The sequence below is a fragment of the Pelodiscus sinensis genome, chromosome 2 (genome assembly GCF_049634645.1).
Source record: "Pelodiscus sinensis isolate JC-2024 chromosome 2, ASM4963464v1, whole genome shotgun sequence".
Classification (NCBI taxonomy): Eukaryota; Metazoa; Chordata; order Testudines; family Trionychidae; genus Pelodiscus; species Pelodiscus sinensis.
Window position 1 is genome coordinate 143452512 of NC_134712.1, and position 16910 is coordinate 143469421.

At 43.6% G+C, this 16910-nt stretch overlaps 1 protein-coding gene across 1 annotated transcript in view; it reads left to right on the top strand.

The window, feature by feature from the left end:
* GABBR2 (gamma-aminobutyric acid type B receptor subunit 2) overlaps positions 1 to 16910 on the top strand; it is an 856335-nt gene that overhangs the window by 422202 nt on the left and 417223 nt on the right. The window lies entirely within an intron of this gene.

The following is a 16910-nucleotide window of genomic DNA, read 5'->3' on the forward strand; positions in this document are numbered from 1 at the left end:
GAAGTTTCTGCTTTCTCATATTGAATGGAAAGGAAAACTTGGGCTGCATCCTCTCTGTACCAGTTTAGCAGAGCACTGAAGCATGTGATTTGTTGAACTGGGGATTGGGACACTGTTGCAGTTTTGTGCTGTATTGCTGTTACATGCAGGCTGTAGAGTGGACCCTCTGGCCCCAGGAGAACCACTTCAAAGAAAGACAAATTCTCAGCCACTGAAAATCTGATTAATGTTGTATAATCTATGTTTGCTATGTAATTAGGGAAGCATTCAAATGTTTCTGGTTTTGTGAGTGTTTTCTTACAGAAAAATGGTCTTGTGTGTTAGCATAGTACAGTTTGACTCATATATGATTCCTCTGTTTACCTCTGTAGTAAAAGGTGAAATAGAAGTTGATAAAGAGCAGATAGGTGTGTCTGGAAAATTCAAAACATACACATTTCAGCATGTTAGGATATGTATCATGAGGTGTTAATGGAAGCAGCAAGAACTTAAGTCCAAATCTTGCAAGCTGTTTCACTTGTAAGTAATGGTACCCTAGCACTGAATAGATAGTAGCTTATTGATTTGTCTGTATTGGAACAGTGTATGTAGTGTGTGTCTTGGGGAAAATGGGGAAACAACAAGAGAAGTATTCAGCATCAGATGCATCTCTAAATCTGCGTGCAGAGTTACTAACAAACTCTAACTTTCGTGTCTTGTCTTGTAAAATAATGAAACAATTATTAAAAGATGCCACAGGACTCCTCATCGCTTTTGCAGATTCAGACTAACACGGCTACCCCTCTGATAATTATTAAAAGAGAAATTCCTGAACTTCTAGAGAATAACGAAACCATTAATCTGAAAAATTAATCCCATACGGAGTTTATGTTTATTTTAGAATTACAAATGAACAGGTGTAATGGGCAAAATCCTCAATACCTGCCATACCCCTTATGGCTTCTTGGTCCTTGGTCTGCTAGACACCAATATAGTCTTAAGTGTCCCCAAAGGTGTGTAAATTGTATGAGCTGTAGTAGACCCTAGAAGGCCATTTTAGTAGCTCAAGATTGATGAAATGCAGGTGTGTTCTTGTAACTCTCTCTTTTCCCTACTCCATGCTTTACACTGGGATACCTGGGAGGTGGAGTGTGAGGAGGCAGAAGACAGTGGGTTAATGCTAACTACACCAATCCTTCACCACCCAGAGATTTCCCCAGCTAGCCATTTCAACCATCTTTAAGTATGCTTTACGTTATTGGAGCAGCACAAAGCATCTTTTGGGGGTGGGAGGGACCAAAGATGTAGCCCAATAGATCTACAGCCAAATTCTGTTCTCAGTTATACCCCTTGAAATCTGTCTATTTCAGTGAAGCAGCTTAAGGCTTACAGCAATATAAATCCCATCAGTATATGGACCTTAAGTTATCAGAGGTCATTTGACCGCATGTGTTGTAAATTGTCAGATGTATATTGAAATTGCAGCTCCTTTTAGAGTCCCTACAGAGCAGGACTCTCCCAGTAGGATCTCTGGGAGACACTCGGCCCACCACTACACTCATCTGGGCAAGCAGCATGCTTGCCAGTTACCACTGAGCATGCTAAGTGGGTAGATATGGAATGAGGACTTTTAGGGCAACATGGGCTCTTGGTGCTGCATAGAGGTAGCAGTTCCTGCACTTATCTAAACACAGAGACTTCAAGTTTCACATGTCATTGAACAGAACTCATAGAAGTGAGGAGGCTCCTTGGGTGGACCATTCACCAGTACAGCTGAGTAACAACCTCTCATAGTCTGGGCACAAGGTAATTCTGATCACGTTAGTTATTAATCTGTCACTTGAATTCAAAACAGATTGAAGTAACATAACATAAACAAAGGGCAATAGAAGATATTCGTACATCACAGAAGCCTAGACACAAGAACCTAGATGGGAATTTTAGTTGTCAGAAAAGGCCAGAGCTCAGAGTTTTTACAGCTGAAGAAGGAGCTTGATGTGGCCGTGGCTTAAGATGCATAGTGCACATTGTTATTGATTCTTGTGATTTTTACCGTAAATATCACAATATTTGATGTTTCACTTAAAGCTCCAGCTTCTATAGGCAGGTGAATATATGAGATCACATAAGAACAGCCATACTAGATCAGGCCAATAGTCCATCTAGCCTAGTGTCAAGTCTTTTGTCAGTGGCTAATGCCTGATGTTTTACTGGGAATGAACAGAATGGGACAATTATCTAGCTATCCATCTACGATTATTCAGTCCTAGCATCTGGCAGTCAGAGGCTAGAGACACCCAGAGCATGGGGTTGCGTCCCTAACTGTCTTGGCTAATAGCCACTGATGAATCTATCCTCCATGAACTTTTCTAAACCTTTTTTGAACCCAGTTATACTTAAATTATCTCAATTTTCATTTAAAATATAGCTACGTTTCTAGTGCTCATGGAAGAAAAAACTTATGAACATGATCCCTAAAGGCTCAAAAGCCGGAAGATGAATACAAAGGACTCAAAATGTATTATATATGAAAATATCATGATATTTTTGAGACATGATTTTTAAATGCATGGGGTTGGCAATACTGAGATCAGGAAAGAGATTAGAGTCAAAGGCAATAGTCAGGTATTTGAAGTGCATGGTGATGAGATCAGCAGTATCAGAGCTGGCTGGATTTCATGGGTCAGGTAAGGAGTTTGATTTTAGATATGTTAATTTTAAACTACTGATGAGACATCCAGGAAGATGTGTCAGAGAGACAAATCAACATATAGGATACCCAGAGATGTTTCAATTCTATAAACCTATGATAAAAAACATAACATTTCTAGGAATTGAGCACTTTCTCAGTACTTTAGGAGCAGATCAGGGACCGTCCTATCATCAAGGGAATAGACTTTGAGTCTGCATGTTCAATGGTCCCACCTTTTTCAGTGGGTGGAGCTCTGACATCTCCCCCCAAAACACCTGGGGGTATAGCTATGATGGCATATCAGGGGTTCTACATTGCAACAGGTGTAGTAGTCCTGTTATGTCTGGTTGCCTTGCACCTCCGCAGAGCAACAGGGTGGCCAGGAGTGCGACTGTGTTCACTGCATTTTCCCTCCTGAGGTGCTCCAGAGGTAGTACCCCTTGCTATGGGTTAGATGACAAAGTGAATATCAGGCCCGCCCTCCCTCTGTTCCATTTCCACCTCTTGTTTAATCTTGATTGCCCATCATGATAAAAATAATTTCATTACCACAGTCAAAGGAAGGTATTTAATCTGAGATGAAGAAGCATGACATGTTAATTTTTAAACTATTCTCAGAAGAGACATGGAAAAGTGAAAACTCCTCTATAAACTACATTCCCTTGGGAGGGAAGTAGGACAATGTTTCATCATCAATCATGTTGAGCATTTTTGTTGTTTTTATTTTGTCTTTTACCCCTGTGATTAATGTTGTTGTTTTTATAATATTTCATAGTGTGTTAAATTATTGTTCAATGTGGTAAGTACCTTGGTTGGGGCAATTGGTGAAGTTTTATCATTATTATTGTTATTTATTCTTCTTAAAACAGCACCTATCCCTGTAAGGTGATGCCAACTAAGGTACTTTTCAGTCTGATATTTTGATCAGTAACCGTAATGTTATATTTTGCTACAAATAAATCATAAATTTTGGCTTAGTCCGGTTTTTTCATCAGTAGTACAGAAAGATTCCACTATAGTAACAATCATGGCATTCTAGACCCTGAAATGGAAGAAGATAACTTGATCTATTTATTAAATATAGAGCTAATGGTATCCCATTATACTATCTGAGCAATGTCAGGCTTTGTCTACACAAGCACTTTTGTCAGCAAAACTTTTTGTTCAACAGTGATGTTGAAAAAACTCTGGCCAGCATAAGTTTCATCAACAAAAGTAGCCGTGTGGATAGGGCTGGTATGCCAGTGGAAGATGTTCTCCTGCCGACATAGCTACTGCCCCTTGTTGGAGGTGGTTTAATTATACCGGGAGAAGAGCTCTCTCCTACCAGCATAGAACCCTACGCAAGAGACTTTACAGTAGCACAGCTGCAGTGGTAGAACTGTGCCACGGTCAAGTCTGTAGCACAACCATGGCTTTAGTTCATGAGTGACAGCAAAAGAGGGACACAATAGAAGGGGCCTTGCAAAAAGGTCAAAACCATGAACTATGGTTCTTGTTTCCTCTCTGCAACATAAACTCTGAGTTTAAAATGTCCTTCCCACAGGTGATCTGGTTCTCTACACTGGAAAAACAAAACCTTGCTAGCAATTTGTGGATTATTTGGGTTATTTTCCTGCTTTAAGTTTATACTTGGCAATACAAAGTGGAAGACCACGAGAGAAACAGTTACAGCTCTCCGCATCTTTGCCTGAGTCAACCTGCGCACAGTTTAGAAAATGCACAATGGCCCATAAGGGCCTTTGCCACTGAGCAAAGCCAAAGCGTGCCATTCTTTGCCCATTCCTCCTTCTCTCTGTCATTTTAAAGCTGATTGAAAATTTCTTGACAATTCCCTTCTCCCTCCAGAAGAAATTGCTATTTCATCAGGAAGTTTATGTGTGTGCGCGTGCAGGCCAGAGAGAGAGACTGAGTTTTTAATCTGTTAGCGAGGGCTCTAATTTCATCTTTGAGGTGGGACATGGCTTTCCATTTGCCCAATCTGTGCCCTCATCATTGGGCTATTTTTCTCTTTCTGGCTTTCTTACATGTTTTTTAAAGGACTCAGTTTCATTCCGATGCAGAATTAAAACACATTTTGAAATCTCAAACTTTTCCACGAAACAGAATTGTTGTTTTCCAGTCAGCTCTAACTATGAGCTGCTCGGTACAGTGGAGGAGGCTGGCACAGGGGTGGGTGACCTAGCCATGGCAGTTCTACACCTGCAAAGATTTTCTGTAGTTGAGTCTTTGTTCTTTATACAACAATTGTAATATAAAAGAACCCATGGGCGTAGTTGGGTCTAAAAATCTGTTTTCTCTACCTAATATACAAAATGTGAGGCCTATCCATGTATACACCCTGTTTTGTCAGGATTCTGGTGATTTTTGAAACACAGGACAGTGAGTGCTATCAGAGGGTTCACAAAGTATTTAAAGCAATGCTACCCCATTCAAATTCTTTCCCTTTGTGCCCCACATAAATGTAGTGAAGTGAGACAAAGAGTCTGACTTTTCATTTTTGGCCAACTTTCTGTTATTGAAGTTATAGTTGATATTCTTATGAATATGTGTGACAAGCATGCCATACCGCATGGAACAAAGGATTGCATTTGGAATTTGAAAAACTTGTGTTCCTACTGCAAATGTAAATGCAAAGTAGGGTTGCCAAGTGTTCGGTTTTGAACCAGATAGTCTGGTATTTGAGCTTTCTGTTCAGGAAACAAATTGAGAAAATATAAATGAAAAAATATAAATGTCCAGTATTTTCTAAATAAGATGTAATGTAGATTGTAATGTAATGTCAGGCATGTCCATTATTTTTGTGGAAACCGTCTGCCAACCCTAATGCAAAATAGTAATATGTGCACATACCAGCATGAATGTTTTGTAGTAAACGTAATTATAAATCTGTGCAGGTCCAACTTACATTGGTGAAAGTAGATTAGGCAGTCTGTTCTATTCACGCTGTTATATATTCTTGATCTCTGTAGTATCTGAATTGCTTCCAGTAGTGTGCTAACCAACATGACTTAACATCTGTCCTTGCTTTCTGCCTCTTCCCAGGGGAAAATCATGTAGGGAATTATTGTAATGTAATATATTTTATACAAACAACAATGTGTGTTTATATAGCAAATTACTGAAGAAGTGCACATTGCACTATGAATAACATGTGCTGGGGTCTACGGTGGTTTTTAATTTCTATTCTGATTCATTCCAAAATCTTTGCTTGGCCCCTGCAAAAAATTTGTCACCTGCACAGACAAATCTTATCCTTGCAGTGGGCAGTTCCATTTTGCCAAAAGAACAAAGCTCTCAAAGGTAGTCCTAATCTTTGACCTTCAGATGTCCTAGAGCAAGATCTTTGAGTGTCTTCTAGACAAGATCCAAGATCTTAATTTGACATATTATTCAGTAGGGAGCCATATGTATGTATGTAAGCCAGAGATGTACTTTATCCTCTTGAAAGTGCTTTAGCTCTCTTTTCTTATATTTCCCAAATAGACATTTGTCTTCCGGTTGAATTGATATTGGAACTGTCTTATTGTCACAGGTAGATAACTCCTGTAAATGAAGACAGTCTAAGGCCTCTGTGCCAGAACATGTGGCCAATTAAGAAGATAGGGCAGCATCTGGGAACTATAAAAGACCAGGGAGAATCTTTGGAGAGTTTCAGTCGGAGAGAGAAAGCCTGACTCATTTATTGGGAGCAGTGAAGGACTAGGGAGAATTTCTAGCTCCAAGGGTTGCAAGGCACTGATTGGAGGGTTTAGCAGGGGCTGAGATCCCAGCTATGTAGCCTGTACACAGAGAAGAACAAACAAACAATCAAACTACCCACGGACAAACACATCCCTCACCAAGTTTTTCTCCCTCCAAGCACAGACGCTGCAGCTAAAACTACTCTTTCAGAAAGTCTCCTGTGGACTACTTCTCGTTCTGGCCCTCAAGTTTGCCTAGCAAGTGACTCTTCCTCCCCTCCCCCCATGCCCTGCAGACTCCACTGCCCTGCTGGCCCCGCTATCTGGCTCCATTCTGAACAACCGGCAATCTCTGCTGCTGGGGCTCTCTAATCCCACAACATCCATGGCCCTTCTGAACCACAGTCCCATACCACAGAGGTTCAACCTTTACCTTTAAAAATTTGGGCATAAATCCTTCAGCCTAATCCTGCATTCAGATCTACTAGCGTAACATCAACAGCACTCAGTGTTGTCATAATATCCACCTTCAAGAACATCTTGTAGGATTAAGAACTTAATTGTTATGGTGATCTAATACATTTCTGGTTTTTTTTTTCTTTTTGGGAGGCATTGCAATACCAAGAATGCAAGCTTTATTTGTTTTTCTTAAGAAAAATTCATGCAGCAGTGCAAGGTAAATTATAACAAAATGAAAATAACATGCATACAGTCTAGAATGCACTGTTCTGCTGCTGAATGTTCCCCTTTACCTCTTCTCATTCAATAAAATTCCTCCCAAGGCCTATAAGAATCAGAAATTGAAAGACAAAAAGCCTCAATGCCAGTAAAAAGTAGGAAATACCACGATAAAATAATCTAATTATTAAGTAATCCTATGTGTCTGAAAATATGTGATGAATTATGGCAGATGAAGTGTATAGGCCATAGCTTTAAAATGCCAATGGCACAAAAACCATTTGCCAGCAGTACAATCAATTCTATGCTTTCTTACATGCCATTGCAGTAATAAGTAGGAATAAGAGATCCTCCGGAAAAGGGCTTTATTCCGGAGGATCGGGCCAGTCTAGACGCTTTTTTCCGGCTTTTCCCCAAGCCGGAAAAAAAGCGGCGAACATGTTTATTTAAATCCCGCGGGGGATATTTAAATCCCCCGCAGATTTCCCTATTCCCACTTTCAAAATTAGCATGCCCCTTCCGAAGAAGGGGCCAGTGTAGACGTAGCTCTTGAGTTAGTTTGCCCCATTACACTTACTGTAACTCAAGAAGACTAGAACAATATTGAAATCACATCCTGTGAAACAGATACATGCCAAAGAAGAATATGTATTCCTCCTACTAAATTAATTTGGCAATGCCTTCTTTGAAGAAGCACACCTGCCTAATTCCACCTGCCCAACTCCTTGAAAAATGCTATAGTTTATCCAAAACCTTAAACATCTATCACTTGATTCTGAAGACCTATTCAAAAGGAGGCCCTGACTATGACTTTTGGATTGCAACATTTCCATCTGTTGTTACATTGTCCAAAATTTAACTTCCTTATCAGTCATAAGCACCTGATTGCATTTCTTAGATAAAGTCAGGCATATATATCCATATTAGTTGTATGTTTGGGCATTAATCATACCACTTTTTACATTCTGTGGTTATTGCTATTTAATATGTTATAATATGAAATACCAGAAATCAATAGGTCTTGCTAATGCCAATAATTTATTGAGACTCCTGTGTGCATGTCAGAACACTCCCTCTCCCCCCCCCCCCCCCCCCCAGCCCCAACACATCAGTCCTCTAAAGATATTGCTGAAAGGATTTAAGACTCTTTGTCTTTACTAGTGTGGCAGTAGCTATGCAATAAGCAGGTTGACAAATCTTGTGTTGAGGTAGCTTTTCAACACTTTGCAAAGAAAAAAAGATCAGTTCTCAGCTGAATATGGTTTCTCACTGTAGGCAATACAAGAAATAACTACATGTTATTGAGTCAATAGCAGTTAGAAATATATGTATTGATCCTTATTATTAGGAGCAATTTGGCAGTCCTAATGATAACACAATTGAGAACAAAATACAAGGCTATGAGAACGGCATAATGATTAAGAATATACCACCAATAGAATTTCTTATGCATATCCATGGAAATTGAACTGTTCTCCCATCCCAAGATGAATTTTACTGGAACAAGATAATTTATTTCCAAGGAGATTACAATAAAATTGCTAACTGTATTCTCGCACATGCTGAAAATAGAATATAATTGTTCTAAAATATAACACTGGAAACCTAATAATCAGGAAAGAATTACAGCTGCTTTATAAAAGACTTTCTGAATGGGCTGAGTCATATTTTATGTGCATTAAATGAACAGTCTTTTCTAGTGAATGAGCGGTTACATACATGTGTTTTAAAGTACAATTATGCCCTCTAGACTGTAAGGTTGCATTTAAACCTAAGCAATACAAAAATGGCTACACGTAGTAGCCCATGGATATTTACTTTACAGGGAAAAATAAACAATGTTAGTAATGGGCAATATTTTTTCTACAGAATATTATTCCATCCATCAATGCACTTTAATCAAAATGTAAAAGTTGCATGGGAATATATTGATATTGACAAAAGTTTTGGAGGTGAGGAATAACTTGTAGTGTTCCATTCTGATTATCATGTAAATTCATTTCAACATATATAACAAAATTAATATTGTAGATAACACGATTTATATTAATATACATTGTTAATGTCATTTAATATTTTGCTATGCCTGTGTAAAAGAAATATTTTGATATTGTTAAAACCAGTGGGGTCAACAGCCACAGGGAAAGGTGTGTGTGGCAGGGTTGGGCAGGACCAAAGGCAGTTAGCCATTAGCACTGCCCAGACTGCAATTCAAAGGGGCCGGGAGCTCCAGACCTCCTTTCTTCCCCCCGGTGGCAGGCCTAGTTGAAACAAAATGTTTTTGATGGTCCTGAATTGCATTTTTCCCTAAATTTTCCTTTTGCAGAAAATTTTTGACTTTGTGTTCTGATTTAATTTTTACTTTAGTGTCAGAATTTCCATGGAACAAAAATTCCAGTTCCTGATCAGTTCTACACAGTATTCTATACAATAGCAATGCCAAGTGATATGTAGCATTTAGGAAGCAACTCTCAACACTACCAGGGGTGCGTTTAGTGCTGCACATTGCAGCCTATGGATGCAGTTTGCAAATGATGGAGCAGGTCCTAAGCCAAGTATTTTGCTTCAGGGCCTAAGCCATGTATTTTGGAGCTCTGGAATCTTTGCCATTAAACAGAGACATATCTGAGGATGTAGAGGCAGGAGTGCGATCTTTCAGGCTTTCCTACAATTCCAAATGCAATTCCTGTGCCTTCATGTGATGGTGGTGGTGAGCAGGAAAAGGGTCAGTCTCTTCTGCTTCCCTGTAGATCTGCTATTGAAGGTAATATGTGTTTGGAATATTTTCTAGATGCCTCTGAAACTGTAACACTTGTGGTGTAGATGATAACCAGAGAGTAAGGTGCCACCTCTCTAATTGCTGGTAACTGGACCTTGTGGTCCAGCAATCAGTTTCCTCTTGCTATTGCTGTTGCTATTTTATTTTTGTAGTTCTTCCTCAGAGGTGAATTCAAGTCGATATGTAGATGATGGAAAATATCATATGGCAAGATGGTTAGAAAAGCCACATTTGAAAAAATAAGAGGCTGAAGTCCATATGTGAATATATAATGTGAATGTACTTTTGACAGTATGGACATCCATACCCAGTTATTTAATAATGTGATCTGAGGCATATACCGCTGTTGATTCAGAGAACATTTTTGGCGCAAAGCCAAATGGTCTCTTCCATTTGGTTTTCAAATGGAAATCAAAACATTTGAATTTTAGCATTCTGCTTTCTTGTCAAGAGGCTCACTACTGAAAAATATGATAGCGTCTCTAAGGAATCTGTATAATTGCACAATTATTTGAGAGACCTGTAAAAATATTAATTTGCAAACCAGCTTCATTGGAAAAACTGAAATATCATGTGTATATGAGACAATATAAGATTTATTAATACAATCTAATAACTGTTTCTTCTTCAAGTGATTGCTCATGTGCATTCCAATATAAGTGCGTGCGCACAACCTGCTCGAGCGGTCAGAAGATTTTCTCTCATCAGTACCCTGAATTAAGTTAGAGACTTTGTTGTTTTTGTTTTGTTGTTCCCCACCATGACACACCGTGCACCCATGGCAGGGCAGGTCATGCCCAGCCAACAAGTCTTTAAGCCCTGCAAAAAGTGCCATAGGTCCATGCCGTGTGATGAGCCACACTCCTCATGCTTAAAGTGCCTAGGAGAAACTCATCTCACAGAGGCGTGCAAAATCTGTAAGGCTTTTAAGCCCAGGACCAAGTGCGAATGAGAATTGCGCCTTAAAATTCTCTCTATGGAGACCGCACTCTGACCGGCACCAGCACTGGACTTGGCACCGGCCTCCCACACTGAGCCTCTTCAGTATCGCCGAGAGCTCGGCACCGCTTTCAATTGCCGGCACCACAGGAAAAGAGGAGGCACAACAGCAGTCGGTCCCTGCATAGGCTCGCGCCCTCCATGCACCCTCTAGTGGGGCATGCGGCGCCGATGAGCCCGGAGCCCGAGACTCCAAGGTCAGGCACACGCTCCCCTCAAAGAAGGGACGTCATTCCTTCCGAGGATTTTCAGGACCCCTCCACACCGGAGGTGTTGGAGGCAGTGAGGGTCCTTATTGACTCATCTCCCTCCCCTCCTTCTATCCTGGCACCTTCCAGATGGCACAGGGATGCTCGACACTGCTTCCATCCTAAGGCTCCTGAAGACCCGGTGCACGAGGGCAGGCCACATCGCTCGGGCCCTACGGCACCGCTCACGGTACTGGCTACCAATGCAGCACCGCATCCAGCAGCGTCCCAGAGCACGGCACCAGACTCGGTGCGGCACCTCTGCCTAGCACCGCATCGGTGCAGAGTGCACCGGCACCTACCTTGGTGTGCGACTCCAGCACAGGCATGCCTCCTCCACCACCTCAGCACCGAGGCAAGCTGGACTCCATGGCTCGATGCACTGTAGCTCCATAGGCACCCGGGTCCACACCACCGTGGTCCACCTTGGAGTATTCGGCCAACTCCAAGGCAGAGTCCGTCTGGTCGTCTAGGGGTTCCAGGTCCCATTCATGGCACTGGTCCCATTCTCGGCACCGGTCCCGGCACCAGTACCAGCAGTAGCAGTGGACTCAGCCAATCTCGGTGCCCATGGTCCAACAAACGAGGCCTCCTCAATCTCTGGGACAGTGGCCTTTCTGGACACCCTGGGCTTACTATCAGAGCCAGGGTGTAAATCCCCCCAGACCACCCTCAGTTTCTTCGGGGCCATGAATTCCTCCATCAGCGACACCCTTGGTCAGATCCCCGTGTCAGGGCATTCCTTGCCCCCAGGCCAGTTGTCCCCAGACTCAGGAGTGTGTGCAGCTCCCGTGAGCCAACCTCCTCCTCCTGCTTCATCAGTGGTCACCTCGGACGATCCAGGATGCCCCATTCCTTCTTTTGGTGAAGCGTTGAAGGGGTCTTCATCTTCATCCCTGGATGAGGCGCTGGCTAACTCCACACCGTCCATGCCCTCCATGGATGCTAGTGCTCATCAGGACCTACTCCGTTGCCTGGCCCAAAGTTTAGGGGTTACAAGTGGAAAAGGTATCTGATGACTCGGATCCCACCATGGACATCCCCTCCAGTGTGGCCCTACCTATAAACAAAACGGTAGCCAAGATCTCCGCAAACTTGTGGCAAACTCCAGCCTCCATTCCTCCAACCGACAAGTGTGTGGAAAGGAGGTATTTTGTCCCCCAAGGGGGTAATGAACACCTCTTCTCTCACCCTCCCCCAAGGTCATTGGTGGTCCAGGCGGTTAACCAATGGGAGAAGCAAGGTCAACTGTTTACTACGCCTAAGAACAGGGAGGCCAAAAAGATTGACCTACTGGGTAGGAAAGTTTATGCCTCTGGGGGCATCCAGTATCACATAGACAACCAACAAGTCCTCTTGTCTTGCTATGCCTGCAACACCTGGACATCTATGGACAAATTTACAGAGTTGCTCCCTGGAGATGCTTTCTCGGAATACAAAGCTTTCCAGGAAGAAGGGAGAGCAATCTCCAGGGCGGCCCTCCAAGTGGCTCTCGATGTGGCTGACGCTGCCACCCGCATGATGGCCTCCGGGGTGGCTCTATGCCACAGTTCTTGGCTCCAAGGCTCTGGGGTACTGCCAGAGCTCCAAAACACCATCCAGGACCTCCCCTTCGAGGGTCCCTCACTTTTTTTGGAGCAGACAGACCAGAGGCTCCATGGCCTAAAAGATACCAGGGCTACATTCAAATCCCTGGGCCTTCACACCCCCGCGACCCAGAGGAGGTTATACTCTAATAGGAATGTTCCTAGAGGACCTCCTCAGCATCCACATCCCAACTTCACCCGGCGCAGGGGCAGGGGCATCAATGGTAGGAACAATAGCCGCTGTCCACGCCCAGCCCCAGATAACTATCAGGGGCACCCTAACGAACTCCAGGGCCCCCGACAGGGCTTTTGACGGGACCCATGAGGGCACCTTACCAGTCCCCCCTCTGATTTTCTGGAATTGCTTATCCCGTTTTCTCCAGGCCTGGCGGTCTGTTACATTGGACTGATGGGTACTAGAGATAATAGAAAGGGGCTATGTAATCCCTTTCCACTCACTCCCTCCTTCCCATCCCCCTACCCCTTCCCTTTTCAGGGACCCCTCTCACAAGCCTCTGTTACAGGAGGAAGTTCATCATCCTCTCACCCTAGGGACGGGGAACGAGTTCCCCTCGAATTTCAAAACAGGGAATTTTATTTCCACTACTTTCTAGTTCCAAAAGCAAAGGGGGGCCTCCACCCAATCCTGGACCTCAGAGCCCTAAATCTTTTCATCATCAAGTCAAAATTCAAAATGGTGACTCTGGCAACCATAATTCCTTCCCTAGCCCCCAGAGACTGGTACGCTGCCCTTGATTTAAAAGACGCTCACTTTCATTTTTCAATTGCCCCTTTCCATCGAAGGTTCCCATGATTCACTGTGGGCCAGGACCACTACCAATTCAGGGCCCTTCCTTTTGGTATTTCTGTGGCCTCTCGCGTTTTCACCAAATGCATGGCAGTGGTGGCTGCCGAACTCCTTCCCCACCTGAGGGGCAAGCCTGTCCTCATCCTGTCAGACAACACAACAGTGGTGGCGTATATAAACAAGCAGGGCGGGGCTTGATCTCCTCGCCTGTGCTCAGAGGCGATCCACCTGTGGGAACTCTGCAGCGGGGTGGATATCCACCCGATGGTATCGTATCTCCCAGGCTCCCAGAACGTTCTGGCGGACAGGCTGAGCAGGTCGTTTGCAAACCATGAGTGGTCCCTGCATTGGGATGTTGCCCAAGCCATCTTCCACGTGTGGGGATTTCCCCACTTGGACCTGTTCGCCACAGGGAAGAACCCGAAGTGCCCCCACTACTGCTCCCTCATGGGACAGGGATGGGGTTCCTTAGGGGATGCTTTCCTCCTCCACTGGTTTCAGGGCCTGCTGTATGCCTTCCCGCCCTTCTCACTGGTTCACAGGGTCTTGCTGAAAGTGCAGGAGTTCAGGGCATCATTAATCCTAATTGCCTCAGTGTGGCCCAGGCAACCCTCCTCAACCTCTCATGCGAGAGGCCCATAACCCTCCCTCTAATCCCAGACCTGATAGCTCAGGACTCGGGCAGGCTTCACCACCCAGACCTGCAGTTCCTCCACTTGACAGCGTGGAAGTTCCGTGGATAACGGTAGAGGAGCTCCAGTGCTCTCATAGAGTTCAGGAAGTCCTACTGGGTAGCAGAAAACCTTCCACTAGAATCACGTACATTGCTAAGTGGAAGCGGTTTTGCTGTTGGGCTTCTCAGAAGGGGGTTAACCCAAGGTGGGCACCAGTCCCCCGATCCTGGATTACCTGTTGGACCTTAGGCTCCATATCTCTCTTCCTCCTCCATTAAGGTCCACCTAGTGGCCATCTCAGCTTTTCACCCAGGGGAAGGGGGGAAAACGCTATTTGCCAACCCAATGGTCAACAGGTTCCTAAAAGGAATGGACAGACTCTATCTGCATGTCCAGCATCCCATTCCCCAGTGGGACCTGAAGTTGGTCCTATCCAAGTTTATGAGGCCCCCATACGAACCGTTAGCCATGTGCTCCCTCCTTCACCTATCTTATAAGGTATCCCTCCTGGTGGCAATCACATCCATGAGGTGGGTGTCTGAGCTTAGGGCGCTGATGTCAGATCCCCCCTACGCAGTGTTTTTTAAGGACAAGGTTTGGCTCCACTCTCACCCAGCCTTTCTGCTGAAGGTGGTTTCTGCATTCCACACTTCCCAGGACATTTTTCTACCAGTCTTTTACCCAAAACCACACACATCTGGAAAAGAGCAGGCTCTACACATGTTTGACATCCGAAGGGCGTTAGCTTTTTATTTATACAGGACCAAACCGTTCTGAAAATCACCACAACTTTTTGTAGCCATTGCGGAACGCATGAGAGGCCAACCCGTATCCACTCAGCAAATTGCCTCTTGGATAACCACCTGTATCAGGGAGTGCTACTCCTTAGTGGGCATCTCAGCCCCAACCCTTAGAGCACACTCCACGAGAGCTGTAACAGCTTCCACTGCTTTCACAGTGCAGGTTCCCATTCTGGACATCTGCAGGGCTGCCACATGGTCCTAGGTCCACACGTTTGCCAACCACTATGCACTATCACATCAGGCCAGAGAGGACACTGCCCTAGGTAGGGTGGTCTTCAATTCCTCCGTAGTCTCAACATCCGGCCCTCCGCCTAGTTAGGTTCTGCTTTGGAATCCCCTATATTTGAATGCACATGAGCAATCACTTGAAGAAGAAAGAATGGTTACTTACCTTGTAACTGTGATTCTTCCAGATGTGTTGCTCATGTCCATTCCAAATCCCTACCCACCACCCTTTATCCGGAATATGCCAGTAAGAAGGAACAGAGTGGGTGAGGGGGCTAGCAGGGGTATATATGGGCCAATATACCAGCGCCACTCCAGGGGGCTCCCCTGCTAACCCTAAAGGTAATGCTGAGGGAAAATCCTCCAACGGTGTTTGCACACTATGCGCACACACTTATATTGGAATGGACATGAGCAACACATCTCGAAGAATCACAGTTACGAGGTAAGTAACCGTTGTTTTCCTTTGTCAAAAGATGAGCATGCACACAATGGATGTGCACTGGTGGTAGAAAAGAAAACTGAGTAAATTAGGCTGATATACCGATTTACACTGCATAAAACAACAAAAGATGGAATTTCATGGGTACAAGTCAGAATTAAACTAACTGAAATGCATAGTGCACCATTCCTATACCAATGACAAAAACCCTGAAAATGTAGAAATATTCATATGAAGCAAAATGTAACAGAAGCATAATGAGAATTAATAAGATCTGCCATTTCACCCTAGAACATTTTAAGTGTATCAGTTTAAGCGCCAAGAAGAAGGAAGAAAAATGGTTTTCAGTTAATTTATAAAGATTAAAGACTGCAGCAATATTGCTACCACTCCTTGAATAAAATAACTCATGGCTGAATGATGATCTTATTTCTGATAGAGACAGAGTGGGTGAGGTAATATCTTTTAATGGACCAGGCTCTGTTTGGTGAGGCTAACTTCCCCTTACAGAGAGCTCTTCTTTAGTTCTGTGGGGACCTAGAGAAAGGTTCTACACAGCTTGAAAGCTTGTCTTCCTCCAACATATGTCAGTCCATTAAAAGATATTACCCCACACACATGCACACGCCCTTCTTTCATATCCTGAGACTTACATGGACACAACAATGCTGCAAATATCTTTTTCCAGTAAATTCGCGGGGGGGGGGGGAGGAAGGAGGACGGGACGGGACAGGCCAAAAGGGATCGTTATGACCTTCTAGTATGACCTTTCTAGTATAACCTTTTGTATTATACAGGCCATAAAATTTTACATGGTAATTCCTGAATCAAGACTCACAGCTTCTGAATGAACTAGTGTGTACTTTTTAGAAAGATTTCCAGTTTTGATTTAAATGATTAAGAATTCATCATTTCCCTTGTTAAGGTCTTCTATTGGTTAATTATACCTGCAGTTACAATTTGTGCCTTATATCCAGTAGCTAAAGGGCATAGTGGCCATTTTCCCATCCAGGCTAGGTGACCCTTGAATCTGTGGCCACTTTCCCCTCTAGGCTAGGTGACCCTTCAAATTATGCACTTAAATGATTACTGAGGCCTAATTGAGAGACACATATGTAACTAAGAGAGTCATATGATCCTGCAAAATCTTTATTACTGGTGATGTAGTGTGAGAAAGAAAGGACACGACTTCTGTTTCAGGCCCAATGGGAATTTTCAGCTCCATGGTGATCAGACTGGAACAGAAAAGTGACAGTTTTACAGTGCTCTACTCCCACCAGCTCATCCACTTCTGGCAGCAGCTTGCCATCCTTT